This window comes from Meles meles, chromosome 7 (genome assembly GCF_922984935.1).
Source record: "Meles meles chromosome 7, mMelMel3.1 paternal haplotype, whole genome shotgun sequence".
Lineage (NCBI taxonomy): Eukaryota > Metazoa > Chordata > Mammalia > Carnivora > Mustelidae > Meles > Meles meles.
This window is the reverse complement of record NC_060072.1, coordinates 65,418,137-65,433,603: the sequence shown is the minus strand read 5'-3', so window position 1 is coordinate 65,433,603 and position 15,467 is coordinate 65,418,137. Positions and strand designations below refer to the sequence as shown.

The following is a 15,467-nucleotide window of genomic DNA, read 5'->3' as shown; positions in this document are numbered from 1 at the left end:
CTGCTCTGCCTACTTGTGATCTCTGTCTGTCAAATGAATAAATGAAATCTTTGGAAAAAAAAAAAAAACTTTCTCTTTTTTCTGTATTTAGAGTGCTTCCCAGGCTGTTGGTTATGTGTGTGGCAGATTCTCCTGAAAGGACTCAGGACAAGATGGGAATAAGCCACACAAAGGGAATATTCCCAGAATCAGTGGCTGGTTGAGAGTTAAAGAGAGCTGGGGGTAGGGGTCCCATGAAGGGTGCTATAAATTGGGAAAATGGTATAATAACTTCCATCTAAATTCACTTATTCTTACCTCACTAATTCAAAGATTCTGAAAATATTTTACCTGAATGAGATTTAAAAATGAATACAGAATGGAGGTTTTAGGACCTTACCTATCAGATTCAATGATCGTATGCAGCTCAACCTGCCATCTTCCCAAGAATCATCCCCCACATAAAGTTCCAAGGTGGCTTTTAAAAAATGCATTTTGTAGAAAACAACTACCTTTCTTCACATAAGAGGCAGATGGATTACACTAAATGTATTATTAGTAACATACACTCCTGGGCTTGAGTGCCTTGCAAAACCATCTTCCACATCTGTCTACAATTTCAACAAAATAATAGCCATTCCTAAAGACGAGAAGATGTTATCATGTCCTTTCTTCCACTTATCCTTTAAAATAAAGTCAGACTTCCTGCAAACAAGCAGAGATTCTACATTTAGAGCCGCGTCTGAGAAAGATCTTTGGAGGGTGACAGCATTGCCATCTGCAACAGAGGTATTAGCAAAAGGATGATATAATTATTTCTTGATGCCAAAAGAGGTTCCACCTGATTGTTCTCCAGCTGTTGCATATTAAAATAAATTACACACATTTAAAAGAGCCAGTAAACAGGGTAATAATGATTCCTATGCTCTCGCATCTTGATAGTCAACTTTGTACAGAATTATTTGGAGTATAAATAAAGTAGGAATCATATTGAGAAATTCTACTTAATATTGACCCAAAAGGGGGAAAAGTCTCTTTGAGAATGCTATTTTTAATTCTCTATTTTATGCAAGGTAATATTAACAATTATGCAGAACGGCTATATTCTGTCCTCTAAAAATAGCCGTAGGCAAGATGGGAAGGTATTCAAAAAGAGGAAAGTCATGGGACTTTGGATCTCAGATTCTCTTACAAATATCATCCATTAGTATATGAAGCAGAAATGGGTTCTCCCTATTTCTAAGGAAGGTGTGGAGAAAGGAGTGAGAAGTAAAGTAAAACTAATCATAAAAATCTGATTTTTTTGCAATATTCTATCAGTGAACTATATAGTTCCTACTAAAAGATTTAATTCAACAAGTATAAAAATGGATTAAATAATGGGCTAAATACCTAGCAAAGCAAATATATATTTAAAATACACACACATACACAACACAAAACAATGTGACAAAACACCAGAGTATAAATATTAAGTCCTTAAAAGAAAAAATTTTAAGACTAGGTAACAATATTCAAACCTACATGACTACAGAAATTGCTTGCTCCTTGTGCAACCAAATACTGGAAGAAGACACAATAAAAATTTCTAAATCCATTGTGTATATATACCACATCTTCTTTATCCATTCATCTGTTGATGGACATCTAGGTTGTTTCCATAGTTTGGCTATTGTAGACATTGCTGCTATAAACATTCGGGTACACATGCCCCTTCGGATCACTATGTTTGTATCCTTAGGGTAAATACCCAGTAGTGCAATTGCTGGGTCATAGGGTAGTTCTATTTTCAACATTTTGAGGAACCTCCATGTTGTTTTCCAGAGCCACCAAAAGAAATGAAATCTTGCCATTTGCGATGACGTGGATGGAACTAGAGGGTATCATGCTTAGTGAAATAAGTCAATCGGAGAAAGACAACTATCATATGATCTCCCTGATATGAGGAAGTGGAGATGCAACATGGGGGGTTAGGGGGATAGGAGAAGAATAAATGAAACAAGATGGGATTGGGAGGGAGACAAACCATAAGTGACTCTTAATCTCACAAAACAAACTGGGGGTTGCTGGGGGGAAGTGGGGTTGGGAGAGGGGGAGGGGGTTATGGACATTGGGGAGGGTATGTGCTATGGTGAGTGCTGTGAAGTGTGTAAACCTGGTGATTCACAGACCTGTACCCCTGGGGATAAAAATACATTATATGTTTATAAAAAAAAAAAAGAAAGGATGAATACCCAACTTTCGTAGCAACATAGACGGGACTGGAAGTGATTATGCTGAGTAAAATAAGTCAAGCAGAGAGAGTCAAGTATCATACGGTTTCACTTATTTGTGGAGCATAACAAATGACATGGAGGACATTGGGAGATGGAGGAGAAGGAAGTTGAGGGAAATTGGAAGGGGAGGCAAACCATAAGAGACTATGGACTCTGAAAAACAACCTGAGGGTTTTGAAGAGGCGGGGGTGGGGGGGGTTTGGGGGAACCAGGTGGTGGGTAATAGGGAGGGCACGTATTGCATGGAGCACTGGGTGTTGTACAAAAACAATGAATACTGTTATGCTGAAAAAATAAATAAATAAATTTTTAAAAAATTTCTAAATCCAATACCAGTTTTACTTCTACATCATCTTCTTCTCATTTACATGGATGAAGCAGATAATTAAATAATATCACCATATATAACAAATTCTGTTTAGGGGCACCTGGATGGCTCATTTGGTTAAGTGGCTGCCTTTGGCTCAGGTCCTGGGATCAATCCCTTCATAGGGCTCCCTGCTCTCGGGGAAGTTTCTTCTCTCTCTGCCTCTGTCCCTCTCCCCAAGCTCTTGCTCTCTCCATCTCTCTCTCAAATAAATAAATAATATTTTTAAAAAGTTATACAAAAAGACACATAAGAGAAATAAAAGGCTACTTAGTAGCTACATCTGATATGCATTTTTCCTTTATTTTAGCTGCTGCATTTTGTTATACATTGAAGGATTTGAGGCACTTGGTTGATCGGTCTTCCAAAATGGTAAGCAAACCCCAATGTGATTCTTTTATGTTCCATCCCTTTTTTGCCTTTTTATTATAGCTTTTCTTTGGCTGTGACTTTCTGCATTCACTACTTTCTTTTCACTGAAATAATCAAGAGGATGAAGACTCCTAATTCTAATATCCATAAGCTGGGATGTGTGCTATAATTTTATAAATTTGTTTTCAAATTATCATCATTGATGAGTATACTACCTTCTGAAAACTAATTAATTAATTTTTATTATGATAGACGATGTGCAGAGTAAGGATTTCTAGAGGCTATAAAAAAGAATACCTGGGCCACAAGGGTTTGGTCATGTATTTGAAAAGACAAGGCACAGACCGATAAAGTGTAAGTAAGAATATGCACTAGCAATGACAATTACTGGGTGAATAAGCCAAGAAGTTCTGTGGGTTCTCAGATAAGTTGCAGCAAGACTGAGCAAGATGTTCAAGAAACAGTATCAAATGGATTGCTTTATGTGAAAGAAATTATGGGGGAGAAGATATGGAGGTAAATGACAATACCAGAAAGCCAAGGCAATCGGAAAGCACAAGGTACACTTTGTAGCGACAAAGGAGAGGGATTTGGTAAGTACCACCTATTTCAGTGTGGGGATGGGGGGGGTAGGGCAGGGAGGCTGGCCAGAAGCATGGACATGAGGCCCCTCAGCCTACAGCTACAGAGAAAGACATGTTCTTTCCAATTTTAGCTCTGCCACCTACTGGCCCCATTTCCTCATCTGCAAAATGGAAATGATAACTGCAGCTACCTCAGAGAATTCTCATCAGTATTAAGTAAGAAAACACTTTTCATGGTGCGTAGCACATATCAAGGGACTAACCATATGAGTCTTGTTGTGCCACCACTGAGTGATGTGATGAGTCATTCCATTATAGCCGGGGCTCTCCAGAACCAAGCCTCTGGCCTCTGTACTCAGCTGTCAGTTCACGATAAGCTCCACGTCTGCCCTCGCACTCGCTAAGCTTCACAGTACAGTTCACAAGAACTTGGATCAAGAAAGACCTAGACTCAAATAGTGATTCTAAGTGTCACCCTTGACAAGTTATTTTCCCTGAATTCAATTTTCTCACAGGTAAAAATATGTAAATAACAGCAACTTGTAAATGTTGTTTTGATGCTTAAGTGAGATGACTACAGCATCTTACCGAACGAATGGGCATGCGATAAAGGTCACACTACCATGGACCCTGTCAGGGCCCCGCTTCATCCCCTGCAGTGGTCATTGTCTCGTCTGATCATCGAACAATCCTCTGACAGAGGTGCTGTGACTGGTCCCATACTATAAATAAGGAAACTGAGGTTTAAAAAGCTCAAGTAACTTTTCAAGTCACAGGCAACAAGGATGGCAGAGCTGTGTGTGAACCAAGCAATCTGGCCCCAGAGACACCCCATCGTCCTCTCCTTCCACTTCCTCAGAACCCCAAGAGAGTAACTGAAGGGGCCAATATCAGCTTCCCCAGGTCCAGGGCCTCCTTGGCCTCATCGACTCCCCCATGAGAATGGCTTTGGTTGACCAAAAAGCCAATATCAAAGGGAATTCTTTGTGTTCTCTAGGAAATTGTAACATATTACTCTGCATTTTATCCTTAAAGTCAGATGCTGACAGCCATTACTAGTGTACAGAGAGGTGGCAAGAGTCAGCTAAGGTCTCAACTGTTCAACTGTCAAATCCTTTTTCCTTCCAGAGGAATGAGTTTTGGTTAAAATTACCATCTTCTGAACACAGCTGGCCTTCCTCCTCTCCTAACTGTGACCTGACAAAATCCATAATCAGGTTGATTTTATGCCTCAGTGTGCACCTGAACGGCTCCTCACTACTCCTCATTTCAATCCCTCACTCCTCATCAGCTGTCCCCTCAATCTTTGCCAACGGTAACTTTTCTGTACTCAACATCTCCACTCTTCTTCACCTGTTTCAATATTGCATCGTTTGCTCTATTGTTTATCTTGAGGAGCTTCCTGTGTCTTTGCTTTGTCAAAACAAGACCTATTTTCTTTAATATCAATTTCCACAGACGAGTAATGAACCTGAAACTGTTCACTTCCATTTCTTTGAAGACCTACATTCAGCATTTTACTGAGGGAAATAAATATAACATACTTCTAAGAATAGGGCTCAAGTCTTTTTACCTTTTTATAGTATAATGATCTACCACCGTCTTTTACTCTAACTATATAACGCATCTTAAAATGTATGTTGAGACATCTGCCACCTCACCAAGCAGCCAAAAGCTATCTGCTTAAACTATGATTCACTCCTCTCAGATAGACCTTGACATTCTTTTTGCTCCTCCACATGCCTCTTGTGATGTCCACGGGGATGGTGTATTTCCTCTCAAGCACCCCTTGGGGTCAGCCTCTGTCTAATGAGGCCACATATCTTTGCTGACCTGACGAAGAAGTGGCTTGATCCGATTTTGCCCACGGTTGTGGGAGATACAGCACATTTTTCATGTGAGTGAACGCCTAACCTTTACCTCAGACATCAATACTTCTTAACTCTCCCTCGCCGCTTCCAAGCCTTTCTCAGGGTTGCCCCAGTGAGCAGATGGGTGAGCACACCAGAAGCCGGAAGGTCACAAATTACACTGAGAAGTCTACCAACTAAACAGGAAGAAAAACCAGAATCATTTTGAACTGCATTATGGAAATAGTGAGAGAATCAATCATTATGAATGTGCCAGATTCCCCATGCTATTCATGCGGGATCACCATTATCAATCTTTGTGAAGCTCAATTTTATTTAACTTTATTTTACTTCAATTCAGGAGCTGGTAATTTGCATTTCTGCTTTGCCTTGTTTTGCTTTTTACAACTGAAACAGTTATAAGAGATACTTCCAGCAATCACAGGTCCCTCTGCCCAAGGTGTTTAGTGGTTTAGCTGACAACCACGCTAAGCCATAGTGTGATTATGGGGATTATGTGGGACCTGTGGGGTTTTTTCAGTTCTGGGTAAACATTTCAGAGCATAATTCGGTGCATGTCTTGGTGTGAACTTTGTTTCTTGACAGCATTTGGCTCCTGTCTCAAGAATTAGCCCATTCCAGGCTATGTAAAAGCTAAAATAACCAATTGTCTCACAACTGTGGTCTCATCAAGTGCAGAACGAGGCTGTACCTGGGTTAGGTGGACAGGGTAAAGCTCATGATAAAAGGAGAAAGCAACACCTACTTGGAAGACTGCCCCATCCCCCAAATGGTATATATGGCCCTCAATGTCAGCCACGGCAGTACCATCTTTAATGTAAAAATTCTGTCCAATTGTGAAGTTATGAGATTTCCTGCCATAGCTAACTCTGTCTCTACATAAGGTGAGTGAATTAGTTAAGAGCAGGGACAAGGTGTCAGCCTGCAGAAGTCTGATTTCCAGCTTCACTACCCACTAGCTGTGTGATACTGAGTAACTTCGCTTTATTTTTTTTTTAATTTGTAAAAATGCAGATAATAATAGTACCAAGTGCATAGAATTATTGAGGGTTAATAAGTATGAGCACATTGAGAACATGCATAAACACAGCAAAGGCTGAATAAATGTTAGTGTGATGGTTAATTTTAAGTATCAACTCAGCTCAGATATGGTACCCAGTCATTCAAACAAACAGTATGCTAGAGTGCCGTGAAGGTATTTGGAAGATGTGGTTGACCTCTATAGTCAGTTGACTTTAAGTAAAAATTCACTTTTATTATCTGGGAGAGCCTCACTGATTCAGTTGAAAGGCCTTAAGAGCAAAACTTAGGGGGCACCTGGGTGGCTCAGTGGTTTAAAGCCTCTGCCTTCGGCTCAAGTCATGATCTCAGGGTCCTGGGATCGAGCCCTACATCGGGCTCTCTGCTCAGCAGGGAGCCTGCTTCCTCCTCTCTCTCCCTCTTTGCCTGCCTCTCTGCCTACCTGTCATCTCTGTCTGTCAAATAAATAAATAAAATCTTAAAAAAAAAAAAAAGAGCAAAACTTAGTTTTCCCTGAGGAAAAAGAAATTACACATCTGGCCTGAATTGCCAGCCCCTGCCCAAGAGTTTCTGGCTGGCTGGCCTGCCCTACAGATTGTGAACTTCCCTAGCCAGATCCTGCAATTACATGAACCAACACAATCCCTTGACAAAAAGCTGATTCTCATTTTCCCAGCAGTGATATTCTACAGAGTTGCCATGATCACTGAATTCATGCATATGCAACTGTTGTTTCTGGGAGAAACACAACTTAGGTTCCTACAAGCCTCTGGCCACAATATTTTTGTCAACCAATCAATACATAATCTTGTTTCATGTGTTTTCACTTATAAACACCTTATTTAATATGTATTTATTACAAATAATTAATTGCATGGTCTTTGAATGATTTAAAGCTAGGAGATTTAGAGGCTATTTGCATTATATAGGTTTATTCCCCAGTGTTTTTATTAAACAAGCCAGTCTCAGTGTGAAAATCTGTTCTTTCATAGAATCCTTTTCCTGTCTACCATTTATCAGGTATTTTTAAAATTCTTATGCAGCCTCCTGATATGCAGCACCTACCTCATCTGCAAGTTAATATTTTTCAAGCTGTATCACCTTTTGAAACCTGTGAGCAAGCCAGCACTAGCCAAGAAGGCTTAAACATTTTCCTGACCATGGGTAAATACGGCCTTAAACTTTTTTCACTTTCAGCCTCACAACATTGCTGTTCACTGTTTTTTTTTTCTATGAGTTATCATCTCGTGAATCCATAAACTTAGCCGTTTTTCTGTCTTTTCTGTAGGTTCATCCTCACACTATAGTTGTTACTTTAGCACTTGGCAGAGCAGCCTCATGTCCAGACTAGCAAACGTTTTCTTTGTTTTTCTGGATATGTTCTGTTGTTGATTCATTAACACTGAACTCACAACTAGCAGCACCCTGCCTGAACGACGCTTGTCTAGCACACATATTCTCTCCAGAAGGCACAACACAGCCTTCTGGAACTGAGGAACACTAGACAGCACTTGGGGGGCCACTGCAAACACTGAGATCACCAACAGAAAGAACAAAAATATGAAAAAATTTGGCATGAAGTAGACCAGGAAAGGACACTTGTTTACAGTAAGGTAGCTGAAGCAAGAAGGCCATCGCCTTATTCAGCCTCAGCAGAAAGCGTGTGCCTCAGGCAAGCCAAAGTTTTCACCATTCTGTGTGTGTCATGAATGACCATGCAAGCACCACAAATGTTGATGTTGGGGTTACAAAAATTTTACCAGATAGGTGAATTCACAAAATCTAAAAATAGTGAATATCAACTATATATACCAGATATACATTGAGATGATAGAGATAGAGATCCTGATGCTTTCGTAATTCTGGTAAAACCCTGGCTGTCACAGCTAGTACTATTAATTATTCCAGATACATCTAAATCCCTGCAGTGTTTTATTGAATTCAGAATTGCATCTGATTAGTAGGTGTTGAATAAACATGAATAAATATTTGTATAATTAAACTAACAGAAATGACTATGTTTCAGAAAACATTCTGGCACAAAATGTGATGGCAATGAAGGAAAGTTAGCTTACATGTAACTCTGATGCCTGCCTCACAGGGTGAGGTATGTGTCGTTAAGAGTCACAATTGGGGAAGGGGTGCTTGGGTGGCTCAGTGGGTTAAGCCTTTACCTTCGGCTCAGGTCATGATCTCGGGGTCCTGCTATCAAGCCCCACATTGGGCTCTCTGCTCAGCAGGGAGCCTGCTTCCCCCTCTCTCTCTGCCTGCCTCTCTGCCTACCTGTGATCTCTCTCTCTCTGTCAAATAAATGAATAAAATTTAAAAAAAAAAAAAGAGTCACAGTTGGGGTCAGGGGCAGGTCATGTTTAGGGTCAGCATGAACTGGAAAGCAGTACCCACCCATCCAGACTGAATGTCCACTGTGAAGAATGTGTTGTCTTAAGGGATAAGATAGGAGAAAAGAAAAACAAGCTACCTGAGAGGGAAGCAACACCACAGAACATCACTAATCAATGTAATATTACTGCAAAATAAAGCAATGCATGTGAGCTAAAAATAACAAAATTAAGGGGAATATATCACACTTCAGGAAGGAAGGAGATATTAAGCAAAAGGGAGTAAGGGAGGGATTTCAGGGTCCTTCTAAAGAAAAAGCACAGTGACTTGCAACAAAGAGGAATGATTATGCTGAAAATAAGAACAATAATAATAAATAGGCTATGGTGGTTTGCCAGGAAAAGAAATATTTAAATGGTTTCTCTGAAATATAAATCCAGTTTTAACAACAAATTTCACAATAAAAATTGAGAGCCAGAACTATAGAGAATAACTCTACAAACAAAAAATCCATGACAAAAAGCATAAAGATACATGTACTTTTGTTAACAAAAGACACCTTAAACCTGTAGCACCCCAAAGGTATAATTATCTATAACTGAAATTGCAATAATCTTGAGATGTAGGCAAATATGCCTAAGTACCAAAAGCAATAAAGAGAATTCTTCCAACAAAACACATAAAAGGAAGGACAGATGTTGGATGTGAAGAAGTCAATATTTGTCTTGCAGAGGAAAAGAAGATGTCTTTTGGGTTGTTTTGTCAGGACTAGAATATCCCAAAGAATTCTCAGCAAGCTAAATAGTTCCCAAGTAATTTTTTTTTCTTGTGATAACCTAGATATTCCAAGGTAATTCAATCTAAATGACACCAAGAAAGGTACCTTAGTGAATGATTAGTTAAGAACTATTAGTTTTTAACTCAGAAGTCCATTTTTTGCACCTTTAATATGAGCCAGACACTGTTCTAGGAGCTGGGAATACAGTGGTCAACATGAGACTGGAGGCCTCAATATTTGTGAAGTTTATCTCCTACTAAGGGGTACAAACAACAAACAAAGAAGCAAAAAAAAAAAAAAAAAAAAAAAGCAGACAGTGTTAAGTGTTCCAAAGAAAATAAGGTGATGTGATAAAGAATGACCTGGAGCTGTACTAGATGGAATGATCAGGTCTGGCTGCTCTGAGGAGGTTGGACTTATAAGCTGAGATCTGAATGAACGGATAGAGATGACTACACCAAGATCGAAGGGAGGGGCACTTCAGAGTGAAAGCCAGCACAAAAGGTCCTGCATTGGGATGTACTGAGCATGAGCCAATATCAAAAGACAAACAAGTATGGATGGGACGTCGCCAACCGGGGAAGAAGTAGTAGAAAATGGGGTTGTAAAGAAGTAGAAATGCCATGGATGGAAGGCCTTTTAGGCGGGTGAATGGGAAGAATGGGAAGCCAACAGAGGTATTTAAGTATGATTAAGACATAATATTAACCTTTTTTAAGGATGACTCTGATGAATAATGGATTGCTAGAAACAGGGAAGCTAATTAGAAGCTTTCAATGTAGAATAGGTAAGAAATAATGACAGTTCGGATCAAGGTAGCAGCAGAGGTGAAGCAAAGTAGACAAATGTGAGATATGGTTTGAAGGTATTACTAACAATCTCATCAGGAAAAAAGGGAAATTCAAGGTAACTCTCTCAGATTTCTGGCGTGGCAATGGCACTGATGCTGGTGCCATTTATTGAGATAAGGAGGCTTGGAAAATATTTTAGAAGGAAGTTTGAGACAGCTATTAGACATCTAACTGAAAACACCAAGTAGGCATTTGATTGTACGGATCTAGTGTTTAGGGGTGGAGACAAATTTGGGTGCCAATAGATTATACATGATATATAAAGCCACAAGACTGGATGAAAAAACTGAGGGAGAGACTATAGACACAGAAGAAAGGAAACTTCTCTTCAGAGACCTAGGGAATGCCAACATTTAGCAATCAGACTGACATATAGTGACAACCAGCCTCTAAGATGGACTCCAAGGATCCTCATCTCCTGGTATCCATGCCTTGTGTACTTCCCCCTAAACCCAGCCACTGCACAATGAATCTGGGCTAGTATGTGTGACCAATAGAATACTGTGGAAGTAATGGTGTATGACTTTCAAGGTGTGGCCATTAAAAGAACTGCAGTGTCTGCCCAGCTCTCTTTGTCTTCTCAAAGGAGAGCCAATAACCATACTGGGATGGCACTCAAGCAGCACCACAGACAGGCCACATGAGTGAGTCAGTCCAAATTAAACCTTCAGATGACTGCAGACCCTGCTAACATCTGACTGCAACCTCATGAGACCTGAAGCCATTCCCAAATTCCCAACCCACAGAAACTGAGGAAGATCATTAAAAACTGTTGTTTTAAGCCCGCTAAGTTTTGAGGTAATTTGTAAAGCAAATTATTACAGGTATTGATGAGGAACAAGCAAAGGAGACCAGAGGCGGGAAAAGCCAATGTATTAGGAAGACAGTCAGGAAAACTGAAGCAATAGAAGAATTATAGGTTTGAAGAGAAAGAATGTATAAACAATCATTTTGGAGTATGGGAAGTGAACAGAGTAGAAAGTTTAGTAGACAGACAACTTGAGTCCCCATTTAAGCTTTATATTCATAAATCTGCAAGTTACATAGTTTTCTTCATGAACATTTAATTGCTTTGGATTCTTACAAAATAGGTAGAAAACTGTAATTAAAGTAGAGCTGTGGTTCTGCCAGGTGAGTATAAGGAAGGTAGAGAGGAAGAGAGAAGTTGATGTTGCATGAGAAGGACTATAATGAGGAGCCACAGACTCTACCAAGGACGGGAAGACAGTGCCACATGGACAATGACTGAGAGTGAAAGGCAGTAGGATCCAAATCTTGGAGATGGTGGTGGAATGGAAGAAATGGTGGAGAGGAAGTCTCAGAGAAAGTGAGGTGAAAGGGAAGGACCCAGTGTTTAGACATCAGTGTGCTTGAAACTGGGATCTAAGGGAGACTGATGTATCTGCAATGTTTCATTTCCTGAAGGACCTGGAAGAATTTCAAATGTTCAAAGTTTTCCTTCTGGGGCAGGAAGAATATGGATACCTGTGATTTTTTCCTATATATTTTTTCCTAATTTTTTTAACTTCTTAGGGAAAAAAAAAACAGGAAAAACAGTCTATGAAAGAATACCAGAAAGTAGGTTTGAGTAAGGAATAGTTTATTCTAGGTAACGAATTGAAAAGTATAAACATAAAAGTCAAAATTCGAGGACATTTCATTTCTGAAAGGACACATATTAGACCACTACTTACTTGAATTAACTGCCTCACCTTTTTTCCCCAAGAAACTAATGAGTCGCTAGTACATGACCATGACCAATTATGGTGAAACACTGTTTTGCCATGACCACAGTGAACTCCCACACCGACATGCATTCACTTTAAAGAGTTTTGGACAAAAGCTCAAAAAAGTAATTAGGACCTTGCAAAGAGAGTCCATCCCGCAGAAATGTTACATATAAAGTTATTTCACTGAGGAGCAGAACAATTCAACAACAACAAAAACCCCATCATTAGAGCTCTGGTTTTCATTCTATCATCTTGCTGACTGTCACTTCACAGCACAGCTGTTCAAAAATGTATTAAAGGGCTACTCAGAGATGGAGTGCGACACATTTCATATTTTACTTCAAGGTGAATAAGGTCCTTCTGAAATGTGCTAAGCCCAAGGCCCTGGACAGTGAAATCCCACTAATATCCAGCGTGATGATGACATGGAAGAGTAGAATAAATTGTCAGAGCCCAACATGTGTGAAGTGTAAGCTAAAGACACTTGAGACCCACAGGGAAAAGGGCAACAATGCCTTCGTGTCCACTGAATGTTCCAGCTATCTAAGAAGACACCGTGGGCTCAGTCTCCAGTACTTGGTGCAGCTACAGAGTAAAATCAGAAAACTCTGGCTTCACACCCTGGACCTTCAACTCCTGGCTGTGGAATGTTGTGCAAATTATACAACCTCCTCAAGCTTTCCTTTCACAAATGTAAGTGTGGCAAAAAGAACAACTTCACAGGGACATGCTGACTGATAAATGTATTAATTTGCTGGCTTCTGGTAGGCACTCCATGGTAGTTCCCTTTTCCTTCCCAAATGCAGAGAGGTAATGAAAAAATAATCTAAAACTCAAGAAATTGAAGAACAGCCTCACAAATGCTGAGGATTGATGAGGAATGATCAGGAAGCTTCTCTGATCTGACACTATATCCCTGCAGTCCCAATTTTGGAAAAACTGGCCTACTGCAGGAGATTATCATACAATAGTAACAACATCAAGGAATTGTCTACTGAACGCTTTAAGTTGTGTTGGGTCTTATGCTAAATTATCTCTATACTTAATTCCGTTTAAATCTTACAACTACCTAATGAGGCTGTATTATCATTATTCCCATTTTTGGAGTAAAGGAATAACCCAACTTCACACTACTACTAAATGATAAAGCTGAGACTTGAACCCAGTACTTTTAACTCCAAAGAACCCAGTACTTTTAACTATCTATGTACCAAATCACAGAGCCATGCTACTCCATCATTATTAAGTAAGAAAGGAAAATCCAGGACCATTTTTCAGGAAAAAAAAAAAAGTGTACCAGTGTACAGTGTAACCCTCCAATTGAATCAATTTTCCTTATGTGAAAACCAAACTCTGTTTCTTACTATTCGAGTCTTAACTGTAAGAGCTTTGATACTACAGGCTTTCTCATCTATTCTTGATCAAAGTGAATCCTTGACAATTAATGGCTACAGTCCAATGTTGAGCTGCACTTGCCATATTACTTATGAAAACACAATCAATAGTAAGTTACAAAGCTTCTGAATTATCAAACTAGAAAAATACATTTATTGTGCATCTGTTTATTTTCTTTGCCAAGTAAATAAGCAATCAGCTGCTCTGGTACAAAGTTCATCAGTTGCCTGGATGCAACAAGCATGAGTTATATTCTAAACCTAACCATGTAATTAGTTGAGCTTTTCATATCAACAAGATACCCCAGAATAATCAGATGGAGGCGTGTTTAATAAATAGACTTTATTTTACTTCTCACTGGAAGACCACTAATGAAATAACATTCTCCATTCTTTCCACAAGGAAATTCAGATGTTCCTTTATCAATATAAACTAGTTGCCATTTCATTATTAAAACATCATCATCATAACTGGATATAACAAACTTGCAAATGAGGCTAAAATGCTTAAAGTGTTTGTAATAACAAGAAAACAAGACTTACTGCCAATGTATTCATTTTATTTCCAATTACCAATTTTGTGGGAACAAATTTCCCCTCTTCCAAACAAGGTCTCAAATCTCATTGGCCAGTAGACAACTCTCATTTTATCCAACTATATCCAACTGTACATGTTCAGAAATGATGAAATTAATTAAAAACCAGAAGTAAATTTATAAAATTAACACACTGGATAAATATTAAGGAAGTTCCCAATGATTTTATGTTCTTTGGAGAATTGAAATTTTTAGAGGCTCAACTCAATTAATGTATATGAATAATGATATAGCTTCTCCATCCCATGTGATAAAATCATACCCTGAAGGCTCCTAATACCATTTGTTTAATATTGGAATTCTTTCAAGCTACAAATATGTATAGAGAAAATTTTATATTAGAGATAATCAATATTGAGCTTTCACAGATATGCAGGACTCAATTATGGGAAAAATCTCAGAACCATTGCTCTGTCATTCTCAATTAGCAATAATCGTGCCTCAGATAAACTTCACTGGCTATGATACTGCCACTGAGCAAAGCTTGCTTTGTCATTCTCAATAGTTAGCTATCACTCTCAGTAAACTGTTAAAAAAAAAGAATATCAAGTGGCTTGAGATTTTTTTTTTTAACCTTCACATTTAAGAAATATGTTCTTTCTGGCTCTGACCATGTTTTGTCACATAGGAATCTAAATCAAAGATGGCCAGGCCACTACACTTGTTGCCAGAGATAAGAATCCCCTTGGCATCTCCCTCTATGGCCAGACTCAGTGCCCACCTCCCCAGCCTTGCCCTTCTCGTTACACAAGTCCTGAGCTGGGTGCTGTCGCACACACACATTTTGTGGTTGCAAACCTCACATGCTGCTTGTGCTGCTCCTTCTGCCTAGAGACATTCCCACCTTTCTTCTGCGCACTGTCTTGGGACTCAGCTCCCTTTGAACATTCCAAGCTGGGTAAGATGCTCTGTCCAGGGTCCTGTAGCACCTTGTGCATACATCTATCATTGTGCTTTTTAGTTTTATGAATTATCTACTAAAGTATAAGCAGACATCTAACCCAGGCTGGGTCAATCAGTCTCTTTCATGAGAACCTGGATTCAGAACACAGTAATTCTAGTATGCCCTTCTCAAGACAAACTGAGAGAAGAGGCAAAGCTAGAATGGAGGAAACTCTGCAATCACCAAACTGGGAAAGCCACTCTTTGAAACTAGAGGAAAAGGAAGAAGATATGAACAAAAATGAAAAGGGAAGCCACAAATCCTGACGAGGCAAAAACAAATCAGTTTGATATGCTGCTCCCTGTGTTTAGAAACCAGGTTCACAAATGCAACCTTGGGTTCTGGGAAATTTCATATATCCTTCCA

At 39.3% G+C, this 15,467-nt stretch overlaps 1 long non-coding RNA gene and 1 other non-coding gene across 2 annotated transcripts in view; both read right to left on the bottom strand.

Moving 5' to 3' along the window:
- Positions 1-15,467, bottom strand: part of LOC123945832 — an 82,198-nt gene that overhangs the window by 17,069 nt on the left and 49,662 nt on the right. The window lies entirely within an intron of this gene.
- LOC123947727 lies at positions 14,506-14,643 on the bottom strand. Its single transcript, XR_006819788.1, has one exon. It is a non-coding gene; the product is annotated as a U4 spliceosomal RNA (small nuclear RNA).